Genomic DNA, 19120 nt, shown 5'->3' on the forward strand with positions numbered 1-19120 from the left:
AGGATGCATTCCCACCAGCAATGTACCAGAGTCCCCTTTCTTCACACCCTCGCCAACACTTGTTTGATGATTTATTCATGCCGCCCATTTTGACATGTGTGAGGTGATACCTCATTGTTGTTTTAATTTGCATCTCTCTGATGATTAGTGATGTTGAGCATTTCTTCATATGTCTCTTGGCCATTTGTATGTCCTGTTTGAAGAGGTTCTATTCAGATCCTCTGTCCATTTTTTAAATTTGGTTATTTGTCTTCCTTTTGTTGAGTTGTATGAACACTCTATATATATTGGAAATTAACCCCTTATCTGATATATCATTGGCAATTATGCTCTCCCATACAGTGGGTTGCCTTTCCATTTTGATGGTTGTTATTTATTTATTTTTTTATTGCTGTGCAGAAGCTTTTTCATTTGATAAAGTTCCATGTGTTCATTTTTTTTTCCTTTGTTTATGTTGCCTGAGGTGATGTATCAGTGAAAATTCTGCTGCATATGATGTCCGACATTTGGTTGCCTATATTTTCTTCTAGAATTTTTATGGACTCACAGGTCACATTTAAGTCTTTTATCCATTTTGAGTTGATTCTTGTGTATGGTGTAAGTTGATGGTCTAGTTTCATTTCTTTGCATGTAGCTCTCCAATTTTCCCAACACCACTTATTAAAGAGGCTGTCTTTACTAGATTGGATGCTCTTGCCTCCTTTGTCAAATATTAATTGAGCATAGTATCTTGGGTCAATTTTTGGGTTCTCTATTCTGTTCCACTGGTCTATATGCCTGTTTTTGTGCCAGTACCAGGCTGTTCTGATTACAGTCGCTTTGTAGTATAACCTAATATTTGGTATTGTGATCCCACCTACTTTGTTCTTTTTTCTCAAGATTGCTGTGGTTATTTGGGGTCTTTTTTGGTTCCATATGAACTTTTGAAGTATTTGTTCTAGTTCTGTGAAACATGTCATTGGTATTTTGATGGGGAGTGCATTGAATCTATGGATTGCTTTGGGTAGTATGGGCATTTTAATGATGTTAATTCTTCCAATCCATGAACAAGGTATGTGCTTCCACTTTTTTATATCTTTCTCTATTTCTTTTCTCAAAGTCCTCTAGTTTTCTACAAATAGGTCCTTCACTTCTTTGGTTAAGTTTATTCCTAGATATCTTAATTTTTTTTTTTTTGCCATGACGGTAGATGGGATTGTTTTTTCAGTTTCTTTTTCTGTGGTTGTTCATCATTGGTGTACGAGAATGTTGTTGATTTCTAGATGTTAATTTTGCATCCTGCTACTTTGCCAAATTTATTTATTAAGTCTAGTAAATTTTTGATGGAGTATTTAGGGTTTTCTATGTATAATATCATATCATCTGCAAATGATGACAGTTTCACTTCCTTCTTTCCAATTTGGATCCCTTTTATTTTATTTTTTTTTTAGGTCTGATTGCTGTGGCTAAGACTTCCAGTACAATGTTACATAAGAGTGGCAAAAGTGGGCATCCCTGTCTTGCTCCTGTTCTTAAGGGGAATGCTTTTAGTTTTTGCCCTTTGAGTGTGATGTTGGCTGAAGGTTTTGGATATATGTCCTTTATTATGTCAAGATATGATCCCTCTATTTCCACATTGCTGAGTGTTTTTATTTTTTTATTTGATTAATTCATTCATTTTTGTTACAGATGTATCTCAATTTTCCCCCACTGATTCCTCCAACCCCCTCACTCCTCGCCCTGTTCCCAGCCATACATGCATATAAGTTCTGTGGCTTATCTCTCTCCCACTAACCCCTGTTCTGGGGATTGTCAGTCTGTACCCCACTTCCACATCTCTGGGACTACCCCATTCCTAAGACTGCTATGTTCATTATATTTCACAAATAAGTGTGATCATATGATACTTGTCTTTCCCTGTTTGGATTGTTTTGCTTAGGATAACACTTTCCAGGTCCCTCCATGTCATCTCAAAGGATAAGGGATCTTTCTTTATTATAGCTGTATAATACTCCATTGTGTATATGTACCACAGCTTTTTGATCCATTCATCTACTTATGGACATTTGGTCTGTTTTTAGAACTAGCTATTGTAAATAGTGCTGCTATGAACATGGGGATACATATATTTGTTCTGATTGGTGTTTCAGGCTTCTGAGGGTATATTTCTAGAAGTGGGATCACTGGGTCAATGGAAGCTCAATTTTTAATTTTTTAAGGTAACACCATATTGTTTTCCACAGTGGCTGCACCAGTCTGCATTCCCACCAGTAGTGTACTAGAGTCCCATTTTCTCCCCACCCTCACTAACACTTGTTGTTTGATGATTTTTTGATGGTAGCCATTCTGACAAGTGTCAGGTGATACCTCATTGTTGTTTTAATTTGCATCTCTCTGATGATTAGTGATGTTGAGCATTTCTTCATATGTGTCTTAGCCATTTGTATGTCCTGTTTGGAGAAGTGTCTATTTAGTTCCTCTGCCCATTTTTTAATTGGGTTCTTTGTCTTCCTTTTGTTGAATTGCATAAGCACTCTATATATATTGGAAATTAACCCCTTATCTGATATATTGTTGGCAATTATACTCTCCCATAGAGTGGGTTGCCTTTCCATGTTAAGTGTTTTGATCAGGAATGGATGCTGGACTTTGTCGAATGTTTTTCAGTATCTACTCATATGATCAGGTGGTTTTTATTTTTCATTTTATTTATGTGGTGTATCACATTTATTAATTTGTAAATATTGTACCAGCCTTACATCACTAGGATAAATCACACTTGGTCACAGTGAATAATTTTTTTCATGTATTGCTTCATTCCATTTGCTAGTATTTTGTTCAGGATTTTGGCATCTGTGTTCATCATGGATATTGGTCTGTGATTTTCTTTCTTTGTAGTGTGTTTTTCTGGTTTTGGAATTAGAATTATGCTGGCCTCATAAAAAAAAAAATTGTAAGTCTTTCTTCTTGGATTTTTTAAAACAGGTTGAGGAGAATGAGTGTTAGTTCTTTTTTGAATGTTCAGAAAAACTTCCCTATGAAGCCATCCAGGCCTTGGCTTTTGTTTGCTGGGAGAGTCTTGATTACATCTTCAATTTCCTTGGTTTTTATTGGTCTGTTCAAGTTTTGAATCTCTTTCCGGTCCAGTTTTGGGAGACTGTGTGTTCCTAGAAATTTTTTTCATTTCGCTTAGTTTGTCGAATTTGTTGCCATATAATTGTTCATAGTAGTTGTTAACGATGTTTTGTATTTCTGTGGTGTCAGTTGTTACTTCTCCTCTTTCATTTCTGATTTTGTGTATTTGGGTTTTCACTCTTTGTCTCTTGGTGAGAATATCTAAGTGTCCATCAAACTTGTTTATCATTTTGAAAAACCAGCTCTTTCTTTCATTTATCCTCTGATTTTTTTTTTTTTTTTTTTTTTTTTTTTGGTCTCTATGTCATTTATTTCTGCTCTGATCTTTACTATTTCCTTCCTTCTACTTGCTGTGGGGTTATCTTTTTGTTTTCTTTCTATTTCTTTAAGTTATGAAGTTAGACAGTCAATTAGAAATTCTTCTTGTTTTTTGAGGTAGGCCTGTAGTGCTATAAACTTTTCTGTTAGAGATGCTTTTGTGGAATTTCGTAGATTTTGTGTTGTTGTGTGTTTATTTTCATAAGTTTCCAGGAAGTGTTTAATTTCTTCCTTGATACCTCAGTAACTCATTCATTGTTTAATAACATGCTATTTAGCATCCATGTGTTAAAATGCCTTTTTTTTTGTAATTGATTTCTAGGTTCATACCATTGTGATCTGAGAAGATGCTTGATATGATTTCCATCTTCTTGAACTTGTAGAGATTTAGTTTGTGTCCTATCATGTGGTCTATCTTTGAAAATGTCCCATGGGTACCTGAGAAGAATGTGAATTTTGTAGTTTTGGGGTATAATTCTCCAAAGATGTCTGTTAAGTCCATTTGGTCTAGTGCTTCATTTAGAGTCTCTGTTTTCTTGCTAATTTTTTGTCTAGAGGATCTATCCAGTGGTGTCATCGGGTTGCTGAAATCCCCTCCTATGATTGTATTGCTGTTCATTGCTCCTTTGAAGTGCTCCAGAAGATTTTTAATATATTTTTGGTGCTCCTATATTGGGTGCATATATTTTTATCAAGATTATATCTTTCTGTTGGATAGATTCTTTCAATATTATGTAGTGGCCTTCTTTGTCTCTAGTTATGGCTTTCATATGAGTATTCCTACCCCAGCTTTTTTTTTTTTTCCTTTCCATTTGCTTGGAAGATTTTTTTTTCATCCCTTCACTTTCAACCTATGTGAGTCTTTTGTTGTGAGGTCTGTCTCTTGTAAACAACATATAAATGTGTCATGCTTTCTTGTCCATTCAGCTACTCTGTTTCTTTTGGTGGGAGCATTCAGTTCATTTAAATTTAATGTGATTATTGATATGTACTTATTTATTGCCATTTTTGTTTTATTTGGTAATATTTTTCTTCCTATTTATTTTATTAATTACAGCAGTCCTTTTAACTTTGCTTGTGATGCTTGTTTGGTGCTAATGTACTCACTTAACATTTTTGTTTTGTTTTGTTTTGTTTTGTTTTGTTTTGTTTGGGAAGCTCTTTATTTGATTTTCTATTTTGAATGACAGCCTAACTGGGTAGAGTAGTCTTGGATTCAGATCTTTGTTTTTCATGACCTTGATTACTTCATGCCACTCCCTTGTGGCCTGTAGTGTTTTGTTGAGCAGTCAGCTGATACCCCTATGGGGTTTCCTTTGTAGGTAACCTATTGCTTATCTCTTGCTGCTTTTAGGATTTTCTCTTTGTCTTTAATTTTTGGCATTTGAATTATTCTGTCTTGTTGGGGGCTTGTTTGGGTTCTTCTTACTTGGGGCTCTCTGTGCTTCTTGAACTTGAATGCTTTCTTTCTTCACCAAATTAGGGAAATTTTCTGTCACTATTTTTTCAAATATATTCTCTAACACTTGCTCATTTTCTTCTTCTTCGGGGACTCTTATGATGTGAATATTATTACGTTCCCAGTTGTCCCACAATTCTCTTAAGCTGTCTTCCTGTTTTTTAATTGTTTTTTTTTTTCCCTTATTTTATTTATTTAATTTTTTATATGGTCTCCTTGGTCCATTTAAAATCATTTTTCTCTCCCTCCCTCCTCCCTATGCGGAACCTTTATTGGATGGCTGACACTAAATATTGGTTATGTGCTGACAGTGTTTAATAGGATTAATATCATTATGCCTGTTGTGTTATGCACCCAGCTGATGGAAACACCATAGACTTTTGGTTCTAGTCGTCTCTAGCCCTGTTTAGCTGATACCTGCAGGTGCAGTAGGGATTACTCTTGAGTAATCTTGACCACACCTTAGTGAAGTAATTAAGAACCTCACAGGTGCCAGTCTTGCTGATTTGGTTGCCCTAATCTGTCAATCAATGTTGTAACTTGGTTTTTGTGTATAGAAACAAAACCACATAATTTCCCTCATACCAGTATTTGCGGAGTTCAGATGGCTTGCCTTCTGCTTCAATTTCAAATAAATCATTTGGTTTTCTCATTACATTTTGAGCTCTTTTATTAATCCATACCCACTGAGAACCTGAAAACTGTAGAGCCCTAATTGAGCTACTTTGTATTAGGGCTGGACCAGATTCTGAAGTCCAACCAGACAATCCACACTGTCCTTCAGCTCTCTACATTCATCTGAAATCTCTCAGGTTCACTTCAGCATTATGCCCCAGCATCTGAGGTGTGTGTTTTTTTTTCATGTACCAATATTGTATTTTATTGTTTTCATGTATCAATTATTTAAAACCTACTGCAAGATAATTAAGGCTTTGGATAAAAAATAATGTCCAGTGATTAACTATTTATATGTAATACTTAAAACTAGCTCTTGATAGAACAGATCTCATTGTTTTTTTATTAATTAATTTATTTTTGTTACAGAAGTTTCTCCTTTTCCCCCCACTGATTCCCCCCTGTCCCTTCTTCCCCACTCTGTCCCCAGCTTTGTTGTCCATATCAATTGTTCATGCATATATCCATATAAGTCATGTGGTTTATCTCTCGCCCCCAACCCGTCTTCTGAGAATTGTCAGTCTTTACCGCACTTCCACATCTCTGGGACAACCCCATTCCTCAGACTGTTATGTTCATTATATTCCAAAAATAAGTGAGATCATATGATACTTGTTTTTCTCTGTCCGACTTGTTTTGCTATGGTAATACATTCCAGGTCCATCCATGTCGTCTCAAAAGATAAGAGCTCTCTTTTTTTTTCTTACAACAGCATAGTACTCCATCATGTATATGTACCACAGCTTTTATATCCATTTGTCTACTGATGGACATTTGGGCTGTTTCCAGATCTTAGCTATTGTAAATAGAGCTGCTATGAACATGGGGGTACATATATTCTTTCTGATTGGTGTTTCAGGCTTCTTAGGGTATATTCCTAGAAGTGGGATCACTGGGTCAAATGGAAGGCCAATTTTTAATTTCTTGAGGTAACACCATATTGTTTTTCACAATGGCTGCACCCGTCTGCATTCCCACCAGCAGCATACTAGAATCCCCTTTTCTCCACACTCTCACCAGGACTTGTTTTATAATTTTTTGATGGTGGCCATTCTGACAGGTGTGAGGTGATACCTTACTGTTGTTTTGATTTGCATCTCTCTGATGATTAGTGATGTAGAGCATTTCTTCATATGTCTCTTAGCCATTTGTATGTCCTGTTTGGAGACGTGTCTATTTAGTTCCTCTGCCCATTTTTAATGGGGTTCTTTGAATGACTTTTGTTGAGATATTTGAGCACTCTCTATATTTTGGAAATTAACCTCTTATCTGATGTATCATTGGCAATTATGATCTCCCATAGAGTTGCCTTTCCATTTTGGTGGTTGTTTCTTTTGCTGTGCAGAAGCTTTTGAGTTTGATGTAGTCCCATGTGCTCCTTTTCTCCTTTGCTTCTGTTCCCTTAGGTGATGTATCATTGAAAATTCTACTGCATATGATGTCTCAAATTTTGTTGCTTACATTTTATTCTAGGATTTTAATGGATTCATGAGTCACATTTAAGTGTTTTATTCATTTTGAGTTTATTCTTGTGTATGGTGTAAGTTGATGGTCTAGTTTCATTTTTTTTGGATGTAGCTGTCCAATTTTCCCAACACCATTTATTAAAGAGGCTGTCTTTACTCCACTGTATTCTCTTGCCCCCTTTGTCAAATATTTATTGAGCATATTGTCTTGGGTCCATTTCTCGGTTATCTATTCTTTTCCATTGATCTATCTGCTTGTTCTTGTGCCCGTACGAGGCTCTTTTAATTAGAGTGGCTTTGTAGGATAACCTTAAACCTGGTAATGTCACCTCTCCAACTTTGTTCTTCTTTTTCAAGATTTCTGTAACTATTTCAAGTTTTTTTTTTTTTTTGATTCCATATGAACTTTGAAGTATTTGTTCTAGTTCTGTGAAGTATGTCATTGGTATTTTGATGAAGATTGCATTGAATCTCTAGATTGCTTTGGCTAGTATGGACATTTTAACGATGTTAATTCTTCGAATCCATGAACAATGTATGTGCTTTCACTTTTTCTATCTTCCTCTATTTCTTTTTCAATGACCTGTGGTTTTCTGCGAATAAGTCCTTTATTTCTTTGGTTAGGTTTATTCCTAGGTATCTTAATGTTTTTTTTTTTTTTTTGGCTGCAAAGGCAAATGTTTTTTTGTTTAGTTTTGTTTTGTTTTTTTTTTAGTTTCTCTTCCTGTGATCTCATCATTGGTGTATAAGAACCGAAATGGCTGCAAAGTGAATGGAGCTACACAGACCATTTCCCAGGACCAAACTCGATTTACAGTAAAAATAAAGGCAAATCGTCAGAAAGGGGCAACCGAAAGACACCTTGGAGGAACACATAACCAGAAACACCGACTCAATCCTGGTAGGCTTGCGAGCACGTGAGAGGGGGCCGGGAGCCCAGGGTCTGCAGCGGCCTGGGCAGGGACAAGGGAACTCGGCGGGAAGTGACTGCTACCGCCTCCCTTGCGACCTTGCATGGATCCTGGAAACTCTGTTTCCTGGTAAGCCCTCGGCTGGTGCTGCACAGACTAGCGGGGACCAGGGGACTCGGTGGGATGCTGCTACCAAGGCTGAGTTCCGTGAACTCTGCGTGCTAAGCCCTCGGCTGGTGCCACACGGACTCGCGGAGACCAGGGTACTTGGAGGGACACCGCTACCAAGGCTGAGTCCTGCGAACTCTGCGTGCTAAGCCTTCGGCTGGTGCCGCACAGACTCGCAGGGACCAGGGGACTGTGCTGGAAGCTACTGCAACTTCTGCAGTGTCCTGCTACTGTGGCTCAGTCCTGGGGTTTCTGCTGTGTGCAACGCCCTTGGCTGCAGCCCCACCCAGGCCTCCATTGGCTGGAAGCAGCGCCCTTGGTTTAAAAGACCCAGGCGGCCTCACAACGCAGAGTCCGGACAGAGGCTAAATTGGCAGCAGCCACTCACCTTGACCTCCGGCAGAGGGAAGGCAGACTAGACTAGAAATGTGTGGGGACACTCGGGTTTTGGAGGGTGCTAAGAGCTCTCACTGAGTGCAACAACACAGGACTGTGGTCTTTTTACTCCTTCACAGGGCACTGGGGAGAGGCAGCGGCCCCTCCCTCAGAGATTTAATCCCACCGGGTGGCCATTGAAATGCTAACTGAGGCCCATTAACAACGAACACCTGCCTCACTCTCAGAAAATCCTCTTACACTGAGAACCTGAGGGAGTTTTTCAGGCAACTCAGAAACCAAGGGTCTGCAGGTGACCTCTACTAATAGCCTCCAGGCAAAAAAAGCTAGAGGATAACTACCATTCCCTGGGCTAGCAACACTAACCAGAAAATCTAAGACTTGATGGTGGTGTTTAAAGTGGGTCCTCCCTGGTGCATCTAAACCCAGGAGAGGGAGCCACAAACAGCAGAACACTAACACCCACAGGGAAAATTTGGCAGACTCCAATGCCCACTGTGATAGCCAAAATGGTGAAAAAACAGAAACAAAAGCCAAACGAAAGAACAAGAGACCTCTATGGAAGATGAGATAAATGAGGTGCAGTTAAGCAAGTTAACAGAACTAGAATTTAGAGCCAGGATATTGAGGAAGCTCAACAGCATGTGTAAGGATATGAGCACCATGAGTAAAGACATAGAAATGTTGAAAATCAACCAGTTGGAAATTAAAAACCAACAGGAAGAAATGAAGAAGGACATATCAGAAATGAAAAACACATTGGAAGGTCTAAAAAGCAGAGTAGGGGAAGCTGAGGACCGAATCAGTGAATTAGAAGACAGGCTAGAAAAAATCAACCAATCAGAAAATCAAAAGGAAAAAACAATTACAAAACAGGAAGACAGCTTAAGAGAACTGTGGGACAACTGGAAACGGAATAATATTCGCATCATAGGAGTCCCTGAAGAGGAAGAAAATAAGCAAGGGTTAGAAAATATATTCAAAAAAATAGTGACAGAAAACTTCCCTAATTTGGTGAAGGAAGAAGGCATTCAAGTTCAAAAACCACAGAGAGCCCCAAGTAAGAAGAACCCAAACAGTCCCACACCAAGACACATAGTAATCAAACTGCCAACAATTAAAGACAAAGAGAGAATCCTAAAAGCAGCAAGAGAGAAGCAATAGGTGACCTACAAAGGAAACCCCATAAGTCTCTCAGCTGACTTCTCACAAGAAACACTACATGCCAGAAGGGAATGGAATGAAGTAATCAAGGTCATGAAAAACAAGGATCTGAATCCAAGACTACTCTACCCAGCAAGGCTATCATTCAAAATAGAAGGTCAAATAAAGAGCTTCCCAGACAAAAAAAGGCTAAGGAAATACATTAGCACCAAACCAGCACTGCAAGAAATGTTAAAAGGACTGCTGTAATTAGCAATATAAATGGGAAGAAAAATAGAACCACACTAAACAAAAATGGCAATAAATAAGTACATATCAATAATCACCTTAAACGTAAATGGACTGAATGCTCCCATAAAAAGACACAGAGTAGCTGAATGGATAAGAAAGCATGACTCATCTATATGTTGTTTACAAGAGACGCACCTCACAACAAAAGACTCACATTGATTGAAAGTGAAGGGATAGAAAAAAATCTTCCAAGCAAATGGAAAACAAAAAAAGCTGGGGTAGCAATAATTATATCTGATAAAATAGACTTCAGAATGAAGGCCATGATTAGAGACAAAGAAGGCCACTACGTAATATTGAAAGGATCTATCCAACAGGAAGGTATAACCTTGATAAACATATATGCACCCAATATAGGAGCACCAAAATATATTAAAAACTTCTGGAGGACTTCAAAGGAGAAATCGATAGCAATAAATTCATCGCAGGGGACTTCAACACCCTGCTGACATCACTGGATAAATCCGCTAGACAAAAAATTAGCAAGGAAACAGACACTCTAAATGCAGCACCAGACCAAATGGATTTAATAGATATCTACAGAAAACTACACCCCAAAACTACAGAATTCACATTCTTCTCAAGTGCACATGGGACATTCTCAAAGATAGACCACATGTTAGGGCACAAACTAAGTCTCTACAAGTTTATGAAGATTGAAATTATATCAAGCATCTTCTCAGATCACAATGGCATGAAACAAGAAATCAATTGCAAGAAGAATATACAAAGACATTTGCACACATGGAAGCTAAATAGCATGTTATTAAATAATGAATAGGTCAACGAGGAGAACAAGGAAGAAATTAAAAACTTCCTGAAAACCAATGAAAATGAAGACACAACAACACAAAATCTTTGGGATGCAGTGAAAGCAGTTCTGAGAGGGAAGTTCATAGCATTACAAGCCTACCTCAAAAAAGAAGAAAAATGTCTAATAGACTATCTAACCTCAAAACTTAAAGAACTAGAGAGCAAACAAAAATAAAACCCCAGAGCAAGTAGAAAGAAGGAAATAGTAATGATCAGAGCAGAAATAAATGACATAGAGACCAAAAAAAAAACAATTCAAAGGATCAATAAAGGAAAGAGCTGATTTTTTGAAAAGATAAAAAAGATTGATGGACCCTTAGCTAGACTCAGCATGAAACAGAGAGAACCCAAATACACAAAATCAGAAATGAAAGAGGAGAGATAACAACTGACACTACAGAAATACAAAAAATCCTTAACAACCACTAGGCACAATTATATGGCAACAAATTCGACAATCTAAGCGAAATGGAAAAATTTCTAGAAACACATAGTAACCCAACACTGTATCAGGAAGAGATAGAAAACTTGAACAGACAAATAACAACAGAAGAAATTGAAGATGTAATCAAGACTCTCCCAGCAAACAAAGGCCCAGGCCCGGATGGCTTCACAGGGGAGTTTTACCGAACATTTAAAGAAGAACTAATACCCATTCTTCTCAAACGATTTCAAAATTCAAGAAGAAGGAAGACTTCCAAACTCGTTTTATGAAGCCAGCATAATTCTATTTCCAAAAAGAGAAAAAGACAATACAAAGAAAGAAAACTACAGGCCAACATCCCTGATGAACATAGAAGCCAAAATCCTGAACAAAATACTAGGAAATCGAATCCAGCAATACACCAAAAAATTATGCACCATGACCAAGTGGGATTCATCCCAGGGATGCAAGGCTGGTACAATATTTGCAAATCCATGATTGTGATATACCACATAAATAAAATGAAGAATAAAAACCACATGATAATATCAATAGATGCTGAAAAAGCCTTCGACAAAATCCAGCATCCATTTCTGATAAAAACCCTCAGCAGTGTGGGAATGGAGGGATCATATGTAGACATAATAAAGGCCATATATGAAAGACCTACAGCCAACATCATACTCAATAGGCAAAAACTAAAAGCATTTCCCTTAAGAACAGGAACAAGGCAAGGATACCCACTTTTGCCACTCCTATTTAACATAGTACTGGATGTTTTAGCCACAGCAATCAGACAGGAAGAAAAAATAAAAAGGATCCAAATTGGAAAGGAGAAAGTGAAATTGTCATTATTTGCAGATGACATGATACTATACATAGAAAACCCCAAAGACTCCATCAAAACTTTACTAGACTTAATAAATGCATTTGGCAAAGTAGCAGGATACAAAATTAACGTCAAGAAATTGATGGCATTCTTATACACCAATGATGAACACACAGAAAGAGAAACTAAGAAAACTATCCCATTTACCATTGCGGCAAAAAAATTAAGATACCTAAGAATAAACTTAACCAAAGAAATAAAGGACCTATTCGCAGAAAACTACAGGTCATTGAAAAAAGAAATAGAGGAAGATGTAAAAAAGTGGAAACACATACCCTGTTCATGGATTGGGAGAATTAACATCATTACAATGTCCATATTACCCAAAGCAATATATAGATTCAACGCAATCCCCATCAAAATACCAACGGCTTACCTCACAGAATTAGAACAATAATTTCAAAAGTTCATATGGAATCAAAAAAGGCCTCGAATAGCCACAGCACTCTTGAAAAGGAAGAACAAAGTTGGAGGGATCACAATACCACATTTCAGTTTATACTACAAAGCCACTGTAATCAAAACAGCCTGGTACTGGCACAAGAACAGGCATATAGACCAGTGGAACAGAACAGAGAACCCAGAAATGCACCCAAGGCAATATGATCAATTAATATTTGTCAAATGTGGCAAGAGCATACAGTGGAGTAAGAACAGCCTCTTTAATAAATGGTGCTGGGAAAATTGGACAGCTACTTGCAGAAAAGTGAAACTAGACCACCCACTTACACCCTACATGAGAATAAACACAAAATGGATTAAAGACTTAAATACAACTCATGAATCCATAAAAATCCTAGAAGAGACTGTAGGCAACAAAATTTCAGACATCATACGCAGCAGAATTTTTACTGACACATCACCTAAGGCAATAGAAACAAAGGAGAAAATGAACACATGGGACTACATCAAACTCAAAAGCTTCTGCACAGCGAAAGATACAATCATCAAAACGGAAAGGCTACCCAATGTGTGGGAGAGCATAATTGCCAATGATATATCAGACAAGGGGTTAATTTCCAATACATATACCGTGCTCATACAACTCCACAAAAGGAAATCAAAGAATCCAATTAAAAAATGGGCAGAGGAACTAAATAGACACCTCTCCAAACAGGACATACAAATGGCTAAGAAACATATGAAGAAATGCTCATCATCACTAATCATCAGAGAGATGCAAATTAAAACAACAATGAGGTATCACCTCACACCTGTCAGAATGGCCGCCATCAACAAATCATCAAACAACAAGTGTTGGCGAGGGTGTGGAGAAAAGGGGTCTCTAATACACTGCTGGTGGGAATGCAGACTGTTGCAGCCACTATGGAAAACAATATGGTGCTACCTCAAAAAATTAAAACTTGAACTTCCATTTGACTCAGTGATCCCACTGCTGGGAATATACCCTAAGAAGCCTGAAACACCAATCAGGAAGAATATATGTACCCCCATGTTCATAGCAGCACTATTTACAATAGCTAAGATCTGGAAACAGCCCAAGTGTCCACCAGTAGACGAATGGATAAAAAAGGTGTGGTACATATACACAATGGAGTACTATGCAGTGGTAAGAAAGAAAGATCTCTTATCCGTTGAGACGATATGGAGGGACCTGGAAAGTATTATCCTAAGTGAAAGAAGCCAAGCAGAAAAAGACAAATACCACATGATCTCACTTATATACGGAATATAATGAACATAACAGTCTGAGGAATACAGTAGATCCAGACACATGGAAGTAGGGCACAGACTGACGTCCCTCAGAAGTGGGGATGGGGGGTGGGGGGGGGGAAGAGATAAACCACAGAACTTATATGCATGTATGCATGACCAATGGACATGGACAACTAAGCTGGGGACAGGGTGGAGGGGGGGTGAGATGGGGGGTGCCAATGGGGTAAAAAGGTAAAATATCTGTAACAAAAAAATAAATAAAAATTCATAATAAAAAAAAAATTAAAAAGAATAAAAAAAATAAAAAAAAATAAAATAATACAGAATAGATATTTGCAGTTTCAATATTGTGAGACTTTGGAGATTTCTAGAAAACATTTTATAAGGGTTATACTGAGGACTGCCTGATGTGACTATTCAAAGCAAATCCTGAGAGATCTTCTCCAATAACTGCTGAATATTTTGAGTCTCTTCTGCAGCTAGGAAGTTTTTGCATAGATTTGGTTTTAATGAGAAAGAAATCCAATGCAGAAAGTTTCCTCATTTTTTTTTGACAGTTTTCTATTAGCCACAATAATAGTGATAGTTAGGCTTAAATAAGGCACTCTTGAAACTTACCACACACCCTACTGGTTAAGGGGAAAGAAGGTTCATCCAAGGTTAAAAGAATTTTTTCACTGGTATTCCTTCACATTGCTATACCCTCATACTTACCCATTTTGACTTATTACTATCATTATTCTTTACCTTGATATTCTCAGGACTCTAAATGCTTGGCATTATACTATATCTCCTTCAAACCCATCTTAAGTCTTCTTAAATTTGTCAAACTACAGCATGCAAATCCATCACTTTATAGATCTCATTCAGACTTCTGCATTTTCAACTTTATTATCCCCTTAGCTTAATGCCCCAAAAGCTGCAGATAGGAGATATATGACACTCTTTCTGTCTCTGCAGTGAGGAGAAAATTTAATAAGGCTGGGCAAGTAAAAGATAAATAATTTTCATATTACAAGAAGTAACTTGTGTCACTTTAATTACTTCTTTCTAAGAGTTAGTGAAACTGCCTTCCCCTTAACTGTGTCTAACAATTAGATCTATCTGAATTTGTTAACTATTATTTGGAGAAACAAAAAATGCATGCACACATACACATCAATGGATATACAGAATTTCTACAAATAGTCAGAAAAATAATTCATAGCCATGAAATATTCATTTATACAGTTAACGTACTGAGTATGAATTAAAACAGGACACTGATACCTATATACATGGATATATACATATATATGTATATGTGTGTGTGTGTGTGTGTGTGTGTATATATATATATATATATATATATATATATATATATATATATATGTCTTTTGGACAGGAGGATGAAATCCCCAGCTTTACCAGCATGGTTCTTGAGTACAAACAAATCCTATATTATTATTTTTCATCAGTAGTTTATCAAAAGATTTACTGACATCAGACCTAATTGCATGTGTATGTGTATACTCAGAATCTTATTTAAAGAATAACTTCTTTTCTCTGCAATAAATTTAGAGAGAATTATATGAACTCTTCTTTTTATTATCTTTAATTAAAATATTCTTCAGTTAGATTCAAGATGGCAGCAGAGTGGTGGAAGTTACACTCACCTCCTTCCAGGGACAAACTGAAATTGCAACTAAAATATAGAAAAAATCAACCTGAATAACCAAATGAAAACTAACTGAACAGAAGTCTTATAACCTAAGATTTATAGCAGAAGCCACAAAGACACTGGTAGGAAGGGAGGAGATGTGAAAATGGAGGGCCCACTCCCACATACAGCAACTGAGATTCCAGAGGAATATATCAGTTGCAAAAGTTCTCTTTGAGGAGTGTGTGGTCTCAACACCATGCCAGACTCCCCAGTTCAGAGCACCAGAACCAGGAAGAGACACCTGGCTGTGAAAATTAGCCAGGATTCAGACTGCTAGGAAGAGACAAAAACCTGCTAGAAATACAGGCACTCTCTTAAAGGGTCAGTGCACAAAATCTTGTTTGGAGCCACTTATTGTGGATTCCAGAGCTGAAGGATAGTGTGAACAAGAGTCGTGTCATGAGAAACTCTTTTGTGGCTGTGAAGGAAGAGCTGAAGGGACAGCTGCTAAGGTCCCTGTGCTGAGTCCCTCTCCCATATAGCTATTTTTCCTCTGTCAAGCACTCCCCTCCATATGGCATCAGACTGGGGGAATGCAACAGTCCCAATCTCCAACTCCCAGTTGGCTACCCTGCTCAGTTTACACACTTCAGAGATGCCATATATCTGGGCCCTAGGTGTAGATGTCTAGGAAGAATAAAAGGGTGTCATTGACTATGTTGTATGGATTTCAGGTAGGGTCTGTTCCCCCTCCCCAAAACACAAGCCTGACTTGTGTCACCCCCTCACTGGAGATCCACTTACTCCACCCACTAAACTCCCAGCAACCCTGCCTTGTCAAGCTCAGGCTCTCCAGGTGGTCAAGGAAGAATCTGGGACAGACTCAGTTGTGTGGTCCTAGGACAGGGGACATTTTTTCTTGCATGCCTGACCTGTGCAGATCCCTTCCATCATATGGCCAACTCTTGGTCTCTTTGGTGCTGATAAACACTGTTGGTTGCACCCTGATAAATTTCTGAGACTTTGCCCCACCACAAAGGACTGTGGGCATCCAACAGATGTCACTTGGCCTTCGTGTACCCTTGAACATTTTTTTTAATTATTTATTTATTTTTTTGTTACAGATGTTTCAGCTTGTTTACCCCATTGGCAACCCCCTCCCACTCCACCCCCACCCCGTCCCTGGCTTAGTTGTCCATGTCCATTGGTCATGCATACATGCATATAAGTTCTGTGGTTTATCTCTTCCCACCCCTCCACCCCCTCTTCTGAGGGATGTCAGTCTGTGCCCTACTTCCATGTTTCTGGGTCTACAGTATTCCTCAGACTATTATGTTCATTATATTCCGTATATAAGTGAGATCATGTGGTATTTGTCTTTTTCTGCTTGGCTTATTTCACTTAGGATAATACTTTCCAGGTCCCTCCATGTCGTCTCAAAGGATAAAAGATCTTTCTGTCTTACCGCTGCATAGTACTCCATTGTGTATATGTACCACAGCTTTTTTATCCATTCGTCTACTGATGCACACTTGGGCTGTTTCCAGACCTTAGCTATTGTAAATAGTGCTGCTAAGAACATGGGGGTACATATATTCTTCCTGATTGGTGTTTCAGGCTTCTTAGGGTATATTCCTAGAAGTGGGATCACTGGGTCAAATGAAAGTTCAATTTTTAATTTTTGAGGTAACATCATAGTGTTTTCCATAGTGGCTGCACCAGTCTGCATTCCCACCAGCAGTGTATTAGAGATCCCTTTTCTCCACACCCTCGCCAACACTTGTTTGATGATTTGTTGATGGCGGCCATTCTGACAGGTGTGAGGTGATACCTCATTGTTGTTTTAATTTGCATCTCTCTGATGATTAGTGATGTTGAGCATTTCTTCATATGTCTCTTGGCCATTTGTATGTCCTGTTTGGAGAGGTGTCTATTCAGCTCTTCTGCCCATTTTTTAATTGGGTTCTTTGTCTTCCTTTTGTGGAGTTGTATGAGCACTCTACATATATTGAAAATAAACCCCTTATCTGATACATCATTGGCAATGATGTTCTCCCATACAGTGGGTTGCCTTTCCATTTTGATGATTTTCTTTTGCTGTGCAGAAGCTTTTTAGTTTGATGTAGTCCCATGTGTTCATTTTTTTCCTTTGTTTCTGTTGCCTTAGGTGATGTACCAGTGAAAATTCTGCTCCGTATGATGTCTGAAATTTTGTTGCCTACATTTTATTCTAGAATTTTTATGGATTCACGGGTCCCACTTAAGTCTTTTATCCATTTTGAGTTTATTTTTGTGTATGGTGTAGTAAGTTGATAGTCTAGTTTAATTTTTTTCTTTTCTTTTTTTTTTTTTATCCTCACCCGATGACATTTTTCCATTTTTTGTTCGGGTAGAGTGGGAGGGAGACAGAGGAATAGAGAGAGAGAGAGAGAAACATCGACGTGAAAGGGACACATCGAGTGGCTGCCACCCGCACAACCGACCAGGGCCGGGGACAAACTGCAAACGAGGTACATGCCCTTAGCGGGAACCGAACCCGGGTCTCTCAGGACCGCAGGCCGACGCTCTAACCGCTGAGCAAAACCGGCCAGGGCTAGTTTAATTTTTTCATGTAGCTGTCCAGTTTTCCCAACACCATTTATTAAAGAAGCTGTCTTTACTCCACTGTATGCTCTTGCCACCTTTGACAAATATTAATTGAGCATATTGCCTTGGGTCCATTTCTGGGTTTTCAGTTCTGTTCCACTGGTCTATATGCCTGTTCTTGTGCCAGTACCAGGCTGTTTTTGTTACCGTCACTTTGTAGTATAACCTGATATCTGGTATTGTGATCCCACCTACTTTGTCCTTCTTTTTCAAGATTGCTGTGGCTATTCGGTTTTTTTTTTTTGGTTCCATATGGACTTTTGAAGTATTTGTTCTAGTTCTATGAAATATGTCGTTGGTATTTTGATGGGGATTGCATTGAATCTATAGATTGCTTTGGGTAGTATGGACATTTTAATGATGTTAATTCTTCCAATCCATGAACAGAGTATGTGCTACCACTTTTCTTATATCTTCCTCTATTTCTTTTTTAAATGACCTGTAGTTTTCTGCAAATAGGTCCTTTACTTCTTTGGTTAAGTTTATTCCTAAGTATCGTAATATTTTTGGTGTGATGGTAAATGGGATTGTTTTTTCAGTTTATCTTTTTGTGAGTTCATCATTGGTGTACAAGGATGCCATCGATTACTTGACGTTAATTTTGTATCCTTCTACTTTGCCAAATTCATTTATTAAGTCTAGTAGATTTTTGATGGAGTCTTTAGGGTTTTCTATGTATAATATCATGTCATCTGCAAATAATGACAGTTTCACTTCCTCCTTTCCCATTTGGATCCCTTTTATTTTTTCTTCATGTCTGCTTGCTGTGGCTAAGACTTACAATACAATGTTGAATAAGAGTGGCGAAAGTGGACATCTCTGTCTTGTTCCTCTTCTTAATCGAAATGATTTTAGTTTCTGTCCATTGAGTATGATGTTGTCTGTACGTCTTTCATATATGGCCTTTATCATGTCGAGTTATGATCCCTCTATTCCCACATTGCTGAGCGTTTTTATCAGAAATGGATGCTGGATTTTGTCAAATGCTTTTTCAGCATCTACTGATATGATCATGTGGTTTTTATTCTTCATCTTATTTATGTGGTGTATCACATTTATTGATTTGC

This window comes from Molossus molossus, unplaced genomic scaffold, assembly GCF_014108415.1.
Source record: "Molossus molossus isolate mMolMol1 unplaced genomic scaffold, mMolMol1.p scaffold_m16_p_2, whole genome shotgun sequence".
NCBI classification, from domain to species: Eukaryota; Metazoa; Chordata; class Mammalia; order Chiroptera; family Molossidae; genus Molossus; species Molossus molossus.